Genomic DNA, 12,711 nt, shown 5'->3' with positions numbered 1-12,711 from the left:
GGGGGTTGTGTTTTTGGATGTTTCACTGTGCTCGGAAAGGGATGGGGACTGGGCAAGGAATACAGGAGGTAAAGCCAGAGCTCAGCCTCAGTCTCCCACCCTCTCCTGCCCAGGGATGGGGAACTTCAGGATGGGCGTCCATGCAGGCAAGGGAGCAGGAGGGGGTACTTCATAGCAAGCCAAGACCAAGAAACATGTTATTGGGGTAGGTGAGGATCGGTGTCTGTGCATCAGCTTATATCAGGAGTGTTTCCCTTACAGGTGTACACTGGGATGCCAGCTCCTGCATATTTGTATTCTACTTGCTGCAGGAGGTGGCGGCCACAGCAGGGGTCCAAGAGATGGTCATTTTCCTGAAGCACGTACAGCCAACACAGTGAAGCCACAGGGAGCAGGTCTGCCTCACTGGTGGCTGCAGACCTGGGGAGGTGCACAAGGGTGTCCTGGTGTCCAGACCCCTCCTCATGCCTCAGGTGGTGACATTGGCTTGCTTAAAATCATGGCTCAATCTGATGTTCAAGAGTGTACTGGCATCAGCAGAAGCTTTTCCATGTGGCATATTGACTGAAAGTCTCTGGGAGGAGTGTGGGTATTTCAAATACTCAAATCTCCTCACCTTAGTGCAGGGCTTTGGTGTGCTGGGTCTCACTGTCACAGGTCTGAGCAGAGGAAGGTTGCTTACCAGAGTCCTGCCATACATTTTGAAATGAAAGAAAACAAGGGGAGAGTCAGGGAATAGAGGTAAATGAGACTTATTTCAAGCTGTTTCAGTGGCTGAGAGCGGGCAATGTGTCTCACTCCCAGCACAGGGGTATGACAGACCTGCAGTGTTTCACCCTTTCTGGGTGACTGCTGGGGGCTGTGTGGGTGAAGGACAGCAAGGGGTTACTGGTTGAGGGGAGAGCAGTAGTACTGGCAGTGGGAAGCAGTGAAGGTGGCCGCTTCCCAGTGAGGTGGGAAACTCTACCTGTCCCATGCACAGCAGCATCTCAGACCTGTGCTGGCAAGCATCCCTGGGAGTCCCAGGCACAGGATGCAGCCCCGACTGGCTGCCAGCACTCTTGTATGGAGCAATGTGCAATGAGGTTTTCATTGCACAACTGTCACAAGCCACAGACTAAACAGAGCCTCACCGTGCATTGCTGATGAGTTAGAGCATCCTCCTGGCTGGTCTGGGCAGCCCCTTGGCTTCCTTTTTCTTCCAGTTCACTTGAAAACCCTGGTGCTGAGCCTAACCTTACCCACATTAAACTGAGAGCTGAGGCTCCATGCTGCCAGCATGCTCTCACTGCTCGCCTTCCATGTCAGCTCTCAAAGAGAAGAAATCAGGATCAAACTGACACCTGCTCCATGCTCCCAGGATGCTCCCAGTTTTCTTTGTAACTTGACGTATGAATGTACAACCAGCTGTGCTGGGTCACAGCTAGGTCTGCCTAGTGCCATATGCAGGGGTCCTGCAGTAACCATGTGCAGAAGCCTCAGAAAAAGCAACAACAGGGCAAGGACATCTTATTTTCCTTAAGTGCTTTCCCAGAACGACTCTCTGCAGCACGGGGGGATTTCCAGACACTGCTGTGGTTTGTTTGCTAGTTGCCCTCGGTGGAGCTCTGTTTTCCTGAAGTTTGTCTAATCTTTCCTTTGCCCTTGGTGGACTTCCTACATCCCCAGTGCTGTTCAGCAACGACTTCCTCAATCCTCTGCCACTCAGGAGCAACCAACTCCTTCCCCTCCTGCTTGAACGTGGCTCCCAAAAGCTTAAGCTGGTGGGTCTCAGTCCTGTGCTGAAAAAGGGTGAGCAGCTGCTCCCTTTCTGGTTTCTGCTAGTGACTCGGGATTTTGTAGTTCTCTGCCATCCCCTGCCAAGCTGTTTCTTTCTTCAGTACTGACAAGTCCCAGCTAAATCCACAGGGACATAATATGTCTATAATAATATGTCTATATTTCCAATTTCTTCATGCTCAGAAGGCACCCAGAGAGAATGGCTGGAGGCTGAATTCGATGCACAGTATTTTGGCATCCTCTGCTGTTTCACCCAATGTAACTAGTTGTTAGGCAGTTCTTGGCCCCCTGCACACAAGGGATGTTTCATGCACAAAATAACTCTTTTGCAGTATATGATATGGCCACGAGATGTCTCTTCGAGCCGTACACAACTCCAGCCTGGTAAACAGGGACCCACACTGGACCTCAAGCTGAGCAGAAGCTTCTGGGGCTCACAGCTGGCACCATCCCTGCTAAACACCCCCCTGCTGTAGTTAACAGGATTGGAGAGCAAAGCTGAATGTGTAGGCAGAGCTGATACCTTTTATTAGACCTGCAGATATGGGTGAGAGAAACACTCACACACACTCCCCGTCCCCCCTTGCCCCACCAGACCAAACAGCTAAGCTTTCAAACACACAAGGTCTTTTTCACTCCAAAAATAAGAACTGCCATCTTCAAACTAAATCTTAGCTGAGAATAATTGCTCTAATTGGATTTTGTTAGTTATTCAGATTTGCAGGGAGAAAAGTCTGATTGATACCTGTGGAGAAAAGGCAATGACATTAGCGAAGAGAGAAGTGATAAGATTGTTGGCCAAGGAGAGAAAAAAAGAGAGGAGGAAGGAGAGATGCATGGTTACTATGTGTGAGATAATAAAGGCTTTACTGCTGCTGGTTTTAGGGAAATATATGTGCCATAAAAACTAGTGAGTCTATGAGTTCTAATATGCAGCAGATTTTGGAATTTAAACTTATCTTTTAATGATATCTTGTAGGTTTCCAATGAGGCTCTGGACCAGAAATCCAGAACTGGCATGTTTGTTTTGTGAAAAATGTTCTCCAACTGACAACTGAGTGCATCAGATGGGTGGTAATACCATGTAACATTCAAATACTAATTTCCAGTAGATTATCTTAAGCATCACAAATAGGCAACAACTTCCCAGCACAAAATTGACACCAATCAAAAACTTGCCTGTTGCTCTGGACACTATCAAATGACCATTTTACAGTTGAGAAAGTGGTGATGGCCATGCCAGGAAAAAATACTCATCAGCCAGTCTTTAGCTGGTTACCATCCCAACTAGGGACCAGAACCATTTCTGCAAGTAAGTGGCAAAATGTTTATTTGATCTGATAGCTGGAGCCCTTTGTCAGGAGCTCACAATGTGTGAAAAAAGAGAGAAGAAAAGCTCTGGCTCTAATGCAGTTGGAATGAATGCTTTCCTTGCTTGCCGATCAGAGCAGATTATAGTTCACCTGCTGTGAACTAATCTGTCGGGGAGAGGGTCAGTTGTTTGGATAGTGTTGCTAATGGAAGGCAAAACCTTTCTCCACATTCCCTCCTTCAGTGCTCAATCTGTTTAGGAGATGAGTCAGTCCTGGGTTATTCATCAACTTAGTTAGGAGCTATCCATCCAAGTTCACAAGTACCTCTAAAGTGCTTTACAATTACAGGAAATTATACTTAGGAGCTAATGTTAAAACACAGCTATCTGCTCAGTTCTCCAACACGAGAGGCAGAGTGTCAGATTCGTGGCCTGCATTATTTCATTGTGTTGGAGAAAATACGTGGGAGGAATTTATTCCCTACTGCAATGTTCCTCTTTGTGGACCTGAGCCCTGCAAATGCTGGGGGGTCATTTTCCTGAGGGAGGCTGTGGAGGAGGTGAGGCAGCGCGGTGAGGAACATTTCTGATGATTGCACCATGTCCTTGGCTTGCTGCAGAAGAGCAGGTCAGAGCAATGATTTGGGCAGGTGGCCCTGGTAGCCTGTCTGGCTCACCAGGGTGCAGTGTGACATGTCTCATTACCAGGGCTCAGCCCCACATCAGGAGAGAGGATGGTGAAAGTTCCCCTCTTGGTCTGCATGCTTTTACTCCCTCCATGTCCCTCATCTTCAGCCCTGGGCTCTTCACCGTAGAGGATTTTATGGGCAAGTACCTTTTGCTTGTTTTATCCATAGTCCTGTTCATGTAGGACTGAGGAATATGCAGGATTCAACCAAAAAAGTCCCTGTGTCAGGGCAGGAGGTTCCCTCTGTGCCCCATCAGTCCCTCTGGCCTGTCTCAAGGTCATGCTCTGGACCCTGCTTGAGAGCCAGGTCCTCAGCTCCACCTTTCCTTTGATTTAGGGTAGATTCAGCAGCAGGATATGCTCCATAGGGTTGTTGCTATTTAGGAAGTGTCCTCTGTGGATCACCCATCTGCACGTGGGGAAGTATTGTTTGGTCGGTTTCTTATTTTTGTATCATTTGCAATGACTTGTGTCAATGCAAGTCAATAAATGCACACATGAACGTCAATTGCTCACACTTTTGTCTCAGAGACAGACCCTTTGTTTAGACAGTGATTTTTAACCACACTTTAACCCACGTAGTCCTAAGCAAATGGTAGTTTAAAATCTTCTATATGGTCTTTGTAACTGCTTAGTAGATGGTTTGTACTACCAAATTTTAGTGAGAGATGTTTGGAAACAGAGTATTTGTTCAACAATGACTTGCAAGACTTAGTTAAAGACAAAAATGTTGAAAAGTGAAATATTTAATGCTGTTCCTTTTAGCCCTTTATTGTTTTACTGCTGGACTTCGCAACACCAGTGTTAATAGCCAAGGGGTCTCAGGAGGGTGATTTGCCATTGTCGGACCCACCCACCTTCAACTGCCCAGCTTTGAATGTTCAAGATGCCTCACAGGCAAAAGCAGGCTCAAAAATCACATCTCCAGATGCTTCTACCATGTTCCCATGTACTCTGCCCTACAGAGATATACAGAAATACTCAGTTGTGGACCTATTTTTGCTAGACAAGATACTACTTCTAGGACAATGAAGCTTTTCCTCTTCCCCAGCAAAACCAGCTCATCAGTGGGATTTTGATCATGATGTTACTGTATTTTCTTTCCAAGTGACCAAAAAGGTATTTTGTGTTCAAACCCTTTTTATAGGAAAATTTATAACCATGGGTAATGATAAACCTTTTAGGGATGTACAAAAATGTGTTTTGCTCTTGTGCAGCCATTGAGTGAGATCTGTATTTTATTGCCTTCTGTTTAACCCATCTTTCTCCTTGGGACACCCAGATGCAGTGCCACATAGATATTTTGCCATCTAAGGCCATTTGCCTTAGGGTTAAGAGGAGGTTTTTCAGTGCTTGCAAGACGATCATCAATTTTATCTCCTGAAATTTCTCTGTCCTTAACTTTACAACTTTTCCATAATCTGCCTTTGACTTAGTAGCTTAAATTTGTCTGTAAATCTGTTCTGGGAGTGTAAGAAAAACATCTTCTTTAAATCATTCCTATGTGGAGAGACACTTGCAATATTTTTTATTAATATTATTCATTACTTTTATGACAGTGCAAGCCATGGCTGAGGTACTGAGCAACCACACAGAGATCTGAAGAGAAATTTAAAAAAAAAAAAAAAAGAGAGATAAAGAGAGAGTAGAGGAGTCATTGTCAGCTTTCTGTATAGGAAGCAGAGAAACTTAAGACACAAATGTTACAGGTCCTACAGTGTGTATAATACAGCTGGAAATCTGGAATTAAACCTGTATCTTCTTTACCAGCATGCTATTTTCCCCTCCAATGTGACTAAATTTTTAATTTTCACTTCTGTGAAGTGACTTTTTTACCCTTCAAAATACTTGCTTTACTTCAGATTGTCACAGGGACATGAGGATGCTAAAACATCAGAACAAGTAGCAAGTGTTTGTGCTCTCTCAGTCTGCACTGGGTTTTAAGGAAAAGCTAGTAGTAATTCTAATAGTGTAATGTTATTTTTGTGGTTCAGGTACCACTGTCCCTGGAGTCATGCACAGAAGTGTCCAAAGCTGTTTGGTGCGGTGGGTGCCCTGGTAGCATTTTTATGTTAATAAAGAGCTAATCATGATGAGATCCCCATCCTGTGGAAGCAGGACAAGAGTAATCCTGACAGCCCTGAACCCAACAAACGTCTTTGCATTGGCCTCAGTGGTGCTTGGCGCATAATATTAAAATTAAGGGCTTCTGGACTAGTAAGCAATAATCATTGCTGGGATATGACCATATAAACCCTCAAACAACATTAAAAGCTGTCCTTAGCAAGCAAAATCCCTTTAATTTCTTTAACTGTCTCTAGATGGCACTATAGCAGTAGAAGTTTTACAAGGAGAATTTGAAGGGAATAAGCCAGGACCCAGGAGGCTGCCGGTTCCTGCCCTCAGCTACGATGTTCCTGGGCTGCAGGGAGAAGAGACAGTATCATTTTTTTTTTGAGTGCTTCACAAGACATCAGTCAAAACAAGTCAACTTATTTCTTTCTCAGGGGTTAAAACTAGTTTTATGATCTGGAGGAGATTAATTTCTTACAGCATCTCTATGTGCTTCATAGGTGGGAGTAGGGCAGAGGTGAATCCATTTCACCTTCACCATCCTTTACAAATTTTCCATAAAGTATTCCCCCCGAGGAAATATTCGGTTTTGTATACTTCTTCCCACCTTACATCAGGTTTTCAGGTGTTATTTTTCTGCTGGTATCAGGTGCTTCTCTGTGACTTTCCCACTTAAACTGTCAAGAGCATGGAGATATCACTGAAGCCTGAATTTCCCACATTAAAAGTTGGCTTAATTAGTGTCCGGGTGGGACAAAAATTCTTCTTCAAGACAAAAAGTTTGGTGGCAAATCATGTTAATGAAGTATTTAAAAACCTAAGAGAGACAATACTTAAAGGGCTAACAATAAAAGGATGACAGTGGAGCAGGGAGTGTACAAATAGCAGGGTGGTATTGCATTTTCAGTTTACATATTGTTTTATGTAATTGCAGCATTGTTATTGCATCTATCAGAAAATCACTTATGCTCCTGCCAGAGCAATTGTAATGCTCTGTGAGTTTAAGCTAGCTTTATTGTCTTGCTTTTCAAATGCTGTTTGATTTTTCAGTAGTTAGACTCAAGGGATATTTTCTCCCCAGAACAATGAATTGTTTTACTTCTTTCCTAATAATTTAAAAAAAAAAGGAAGCAATCTTACTTCACAGCTGCTAACTTCAGTGCTGCATGAAGCTGAAGCATAGCCCTGTCTGGGCAGATGAGCAGATGTGTCACAGTGCATTTGTTGCCTTGGGCCTTTCCCTGCAGAGGAAGAAATGGCATCCCGGGCTCAGCAGCTGCAGGACTCACCACTGCAGCAGCAGAGCTGGGTTTAGTTTCAGCACCCTGTGATGAACTTTGGGATGCTGAACTTTTCCCAGGGTGTTCTCACAGCCCAGTTTTAGGAATCTAATTGAAGTATGGCCATCAATGTCTGCAGGTAGGTGCTTCCAGATCGTGAGTGAAAGCATCCAAATTCAGTGTTTAAAGGTAGAAATGGCTTATCCTCCTTCCTAAGTTTAGATTGTCCCAAATGATTTCAATGCCTCCCCCACCTTGAACTTCAGTGGGAGCTATGGACCTAGATCTATCTGAAGAGGTGAGCCTTGGTCAGGGGAGGGTTGTGCCCATAAATTTAATTTCAACTGAGCCATCAATCTGCTTGAAGAAGTCAACAGCCAGATACTGAAACTGGCATGAAACCCATGAACAGTGAAACAAAGAAGCAGGAACATTTCTTTATAGGGAACATTAATGGAAGATATGAACTCAGTTCACTTCCAGGACATTTATTTTCACAAACTTCTTGATTTTAGATTTTAAAAGGCATTTTTCTCCCATAATGAAACACCTGCAATATGCAGTTTCCCTTTCCAGATATGTTACTTGAGTTTCCCAAGGAGAATGCAGTTGTCCATTCCCCCTTTCAGTGGTGTTGCACTTCTGATATTCAATTGCCCCTTCAGAGCAATGATGCTTCTGCTACAATGGGGACAGCTGAGGAAAATTAAGATGACAGCTCCAAACAACTGCAGAGCATGTGCATAACATGTGTGGCAGTGGTTGATGCTGTGGGACGTGTGTCCTCGTAAGCCTCCAATCGGTCCCCACCACCACACTGCTCTGGGCCCTACTGTGTGTTAGTTCCTAGGAGCTGTGTTGACACACTATAGGTTGTTCTTATAGCATCTCTTTGTGCAGATGAATTAAGGTTTGGGGTCTATTCAAGTTCTGTTCTCATGGAGGTGTCCTAGAGTGCCAAAATCCTCTGCTTCCCTGCACTTTACATTCATACTCTACTGCTGCTCCCCAGTTAGGGTCTCTGCTGCTCTTCATCCTTGTGGTGGCCTCAGTGCACCAGTGTTCTCCATGCCTAAAGCTACATGTGTTTTTCTTGGTAGAATCAGTCTGCTAGGAGCCATCACCCAGGTCCTGGACATCACAAGTGCCTAATGCAAAGCAAGAAGTCAGTTGCTCAAAAGGTTACGGCGTGGCTTCACTCTCGGGTCATCTGCAGCAATGCTGCTGAATAGGGCAATGAGAATCACTGGTCTTCAGCTAAACTGGGGAGCTGGGACACCGTGCCTTCCTTTCAGCAAAATGTGAGGGGAGGTGCACCATGTATCATGCAAAAATTAATTGTGCCTTCTGACCGCTGGTCTTTGGAAACAGTGTGAGTGTGCAGCAGCTTCAAGCAGCCAGCTGCAATGGAGCCGTTATTATCATTATTAGATAACTGCAGCTCTCTAAGACAGTCTGTTCTTCACTTCTGCTGAGCAGCCACTGTTTGGGATGTAAGAAGAATGTTATGACAATCAATACATTAGGGGGTCTTTCCATTAAGCGATGAGTGAAACCAAAGAAGGAATTCATGCTTTGTACTAAAAATCCATTTAGCCATTAGATCACAGTATTGAAAGCACAAAGGAAGGGTTATTTTAACTTTCAGCTGGCCAGAAAATGCCAGTTGGAAGACAACAGGAGGCTCCCTTTCACAATGTAAGAGCCCTTTCTTCCCTGGATGAAGGAAGCATTTCTGGCTGTGGCCTCCTGCTGCTTGTGTGTGTTTCATTCTTCTTACTTGGGACTGAAATGCTCCTGTCAAAAGGTGGAAAACAAATTTAATTGCACATGACATAAATAAAGTCTTGCTGTATATCAGCACAGTATTTATCTGGAATAATTTTGAAGTGATTATTTTGTTGCTTTTGCTGTAAACTAAAGCAATTTCCTTGCAACAACCAAGTCCCATCCTTGCACAAAGCACACAATTTATAGGGAAAATTAATATAATGCCGATCACTGATAGCCAAAAGGATAAATAACGTGTCACAAGCCATGGTATAGATCACATCTGGATCTGACCTGCTCCAGTGCTGGTGCTAGACCCAAGCTGATCAGCAGATGCTGATATCTGCTGTCTGAGTGCTTGCTGCAGTTTGCACTATTAGACCACAAGTGAAAAATGAGAGATGCCGAGGTTAAAAACTACCTGCAGGGCAGTGCACTGGGGATTCAACCTTATTACCTGGGCTGGAGATCCATGTGCTTTGCTGTCCCCCACTCACTTTGTGCCTCAAGGATCCAAATTACCTGGCAGCCCCTGAGGCAACACCTCTCCTGCTCCTGTGCCACAGCCCCCACCCAGCAGCAGTTCTTGACCTGTCTTTGAGCAACACATGCTTGAAGAGCAGCACTTCGGCTGCCCTCTGGAATTAGGCTTGAGGAACGCTGTGGTTTTGGGGTGGAGGATCATCAATTTTCTGTTATTTTTACAAAGGACAATGGGTGTTTGGGATAGCTCTTTTCCCAGTCTTCGGCTCTGCACTTAGCATGAATTCCTCCCCAAGCCACCCACCTACACAAATTGTTGATGTCAGAATGCATTTATGTGACAATATTTAGTCTACAGGACAGAGCTGCACAGTGTAAGCCTTAATCTAGAATCAGGGTGATTTAACTGAGGACTAATTACATTACTTTTGGAGTTGCAATACGTGATAGCAATTATGGACCCAGTGTAAGACTTCCAAGCAAATGCTTTCAGTGATGTGGAAATATTTCACCAGTATATTTTTGAAATTGCACCATTCCTGAAGGCTGTGTTGGTTGTGTGAGGTTTTCTTCACTTGCTCATCTTGCAATGGAGCACTGGATGCCTAGGCCATGAGTCTGCCCTTAAAAATCCGAGAGCTGATTGGTGCCAGCACAAGGATTTCAACAGGGGCTGAGATGACTCATGTCAGAGTCTTCTCTCAAGCTCTCTTAGTCACTAATGTGTTTCCTAACAGAAAAATATTACATGTTAATTGTTCAATACATACTGGCACCACGAGTTCTTGGTTTAAACTGTAACCATTTATAGTCAGCAATATGCACTGTCTGCTTTGTTGTCCCCAGTGTTCTTTGGGTGAAAGAAGTGACCATCTATTGCTCTCTGGGGAGCTGCTCCACAGGGTAGGAGTGAAACAGCAGATCTCCACGCACCTAATGTCATGTGCCTGAGCCTTGAACTCCAGGCCCTTGAATTCAGCAGGAGGGACCCACCGGGATGGGTGGTCCTCATCTCCACCACACTCTTCCAAGTTTGCGGTCCATCATGTCAGGAGCTCATGCCATTTCACTCACTCATGAGTGCTTCTTCTCCATGGCAGTGTCACTAGGACTAATTGGGTAATGATGTTGCTGGAGTGTGTTTCCCTTCCCCTGAACCAGCTAAACAATCATTGCTTTTCATTGCCACAGTCTGGAACCACCACCACCACATCCCTCCCCTGACTGTGGTTTTGGCAGTTGAGAGACTTTTCATTTGTTTTTAAACATAGTACCTCCTTTTTTTTGTACTACCTCTCTTCTATTGCCGTGTTCTAGCTTCCAGCACCAATGACTTAATTCAAGGGCAGCCATTTAATTGAGAGAGCTGCTTGCAAGATGGAGCTTTCAGTCATCATTCATGGAAAGGGAATGATTCCCATGACAGAGAAACAGAAAAACCTGGGGTCTAGCAGGCTGGTGATGTAGCTCCAGACAGGAATCTGTTTTGTTTGTTTATAATAAAATCCCATCCCTCCTCCTTGCATAGATCAGTAAGACAATAATCAGGTTTTACAGCAAAACATTTCCATCATTTTTTTGCCAGAATTTTGGGTGCAGGTCCAGCATCACAAAGCATCTGTGCAACCTGTTGCTTCACAACTTCTATGTTTTGTAAGATTTTCAGACCTCCAAGCCTAGTCCGTATGATTTTTGCACTCCCTCAGTCTGTCCCAACTGGCATCAGAAAGTTTTCCCAGGGGTAGCTGGTAACCTGAAACAGAGTTGAGCTGTGTCTGGTCATGCTTCAACTCCACCTACCCCACATTGGCTTTGCAAAAGACCCAACTTTTTAAAGGAATCTTTTACTAATGAGTTCATTCACCTCAATAGAAATTACTCTGCAGAGCTGGGGACTAGCTTTCATCTGTCCTTTGAGCTCACCAGCAAAGCACACAATCACTCCCAAAGCAAACACATTCCAGCGTGGCTACCAGCAGATGAAATAGCAGACTCTGTTGGCACGGATGAGGTTACTGCTTGAGAAAAAAATTGCAGGATTGGACCCCTAAGGAGTGAAAGCCGAGTAGAAGACAGAGCTGACAGGATGTTATGTGTACTCTGCAGTTCCACTGTGTCCACTACCCACTACATGGCCTGCTAACATTTCACCCTTGCTTTTTTATGAAACAGTCCGTAAGCTTTCAGCTCAGAAATAGACTTCTTTTGAAGTTTAAAAGCAGTTATGTCATAGCTGAAACAGCTGTTCAACAACCACCCAAGCAAGAAGCAGTTCACTGTGCTGCCTTTTCAGTGCTGAGCTGGCTTTGTGCATCTGTGTGTCCCAGCACACAGAAGAAGTGTGAGGAAGCATGACAGGATGAAATGGTACTTGAGAGAGTGCCTGTGCATGAGTTTAAGCTCCACAACATGTCCCTGTCTGAAAGCTGGTGCATAGTGGCTATTGCCTGCTTGTGCTGCCCTGTGGTCAGCGGAGACAGACAAGACATGGGCTCTCCCCCACTGTTTAGAGGCCTCTTTCAAGGTGGGAAGAACTGGCACATTTGACCATTCCATGGATTTCAGAACACTGTTTCAACACATGTGTGCAGCCCTCGAACCTCTGCACCTGTGCATTCAGGGAATTTAGGACAAGGTTTCTTTTATTTCCCCACCAGTGCTGGTCCAGGGCTCTTGCCTTGCTAGTGGTAGCCATGGCATGGGCTGAGCAACCCTAATGAGGACAGCGTGGCCATGCATAGCCCTTCACATCGCTCCCCAAAAAGCTCAGTCCCAATGCACAGAGACCTCAGAGTAAAACAAGACCCTTATAGAGATCTTCTACAGCTTGTAGCTCCCAATCAGAGCTCACCACCCACTGCTGCCACGCCAGGCTTCATTTCCTGCTGAGAGGCTGGTACCTGGGCTGCCTTTGCACAAGTCAGGCAGTCTTTTTGGTACCCGTAGCATGTTAGCAGCACCTTGTAACTTCACCCGATGCTCTAAGCGTAACTTCAGACTACTCTCATGGAAGAAATTGTGGGTAAAAGAGAGTACAGTTTATTGAAATGAAGCTGGAGATGGTGCCTCATTTCTCCTAATAAAGAGAACAGAGGGGCTGTAGACACCTTCATCTTCAAACACTGAGTCTTACTTGTGAACCCTGTTTTTCCAAACAAACCACAAGCCGATGACCTCTGGCATGTGGTGTATGTGCCACAAGATGTGAATAACAGCATTCCTGCCAGCCTGCTTATGGCCATTTCTCATAATATCTTGGAACAGCACAGAAGACCACACTGAATATGAAGTTTCCATGATTAACCAATGGTTTCCAGTGCTGTGAT

The sequence above is a fragment of the Strix uralensis genome, chromosome 8, assembly GCF_047716275.1.
Source record: "Strix uralensis isolate ZFMK-TIS-50842 chromosome 8, bStrUra1, whole genome shotgun sequence".
NCBI classification, from domain to species: Eukaryota; Metazoa; Chordata; class Aves; order Strigiformes; family Strigidae; genus Strix; species Strix uralensis.
The sequence above is the reverse complement of the archived record's forward strand: the minus strand, read 5'-3'. Positions refer to the sequence as shown.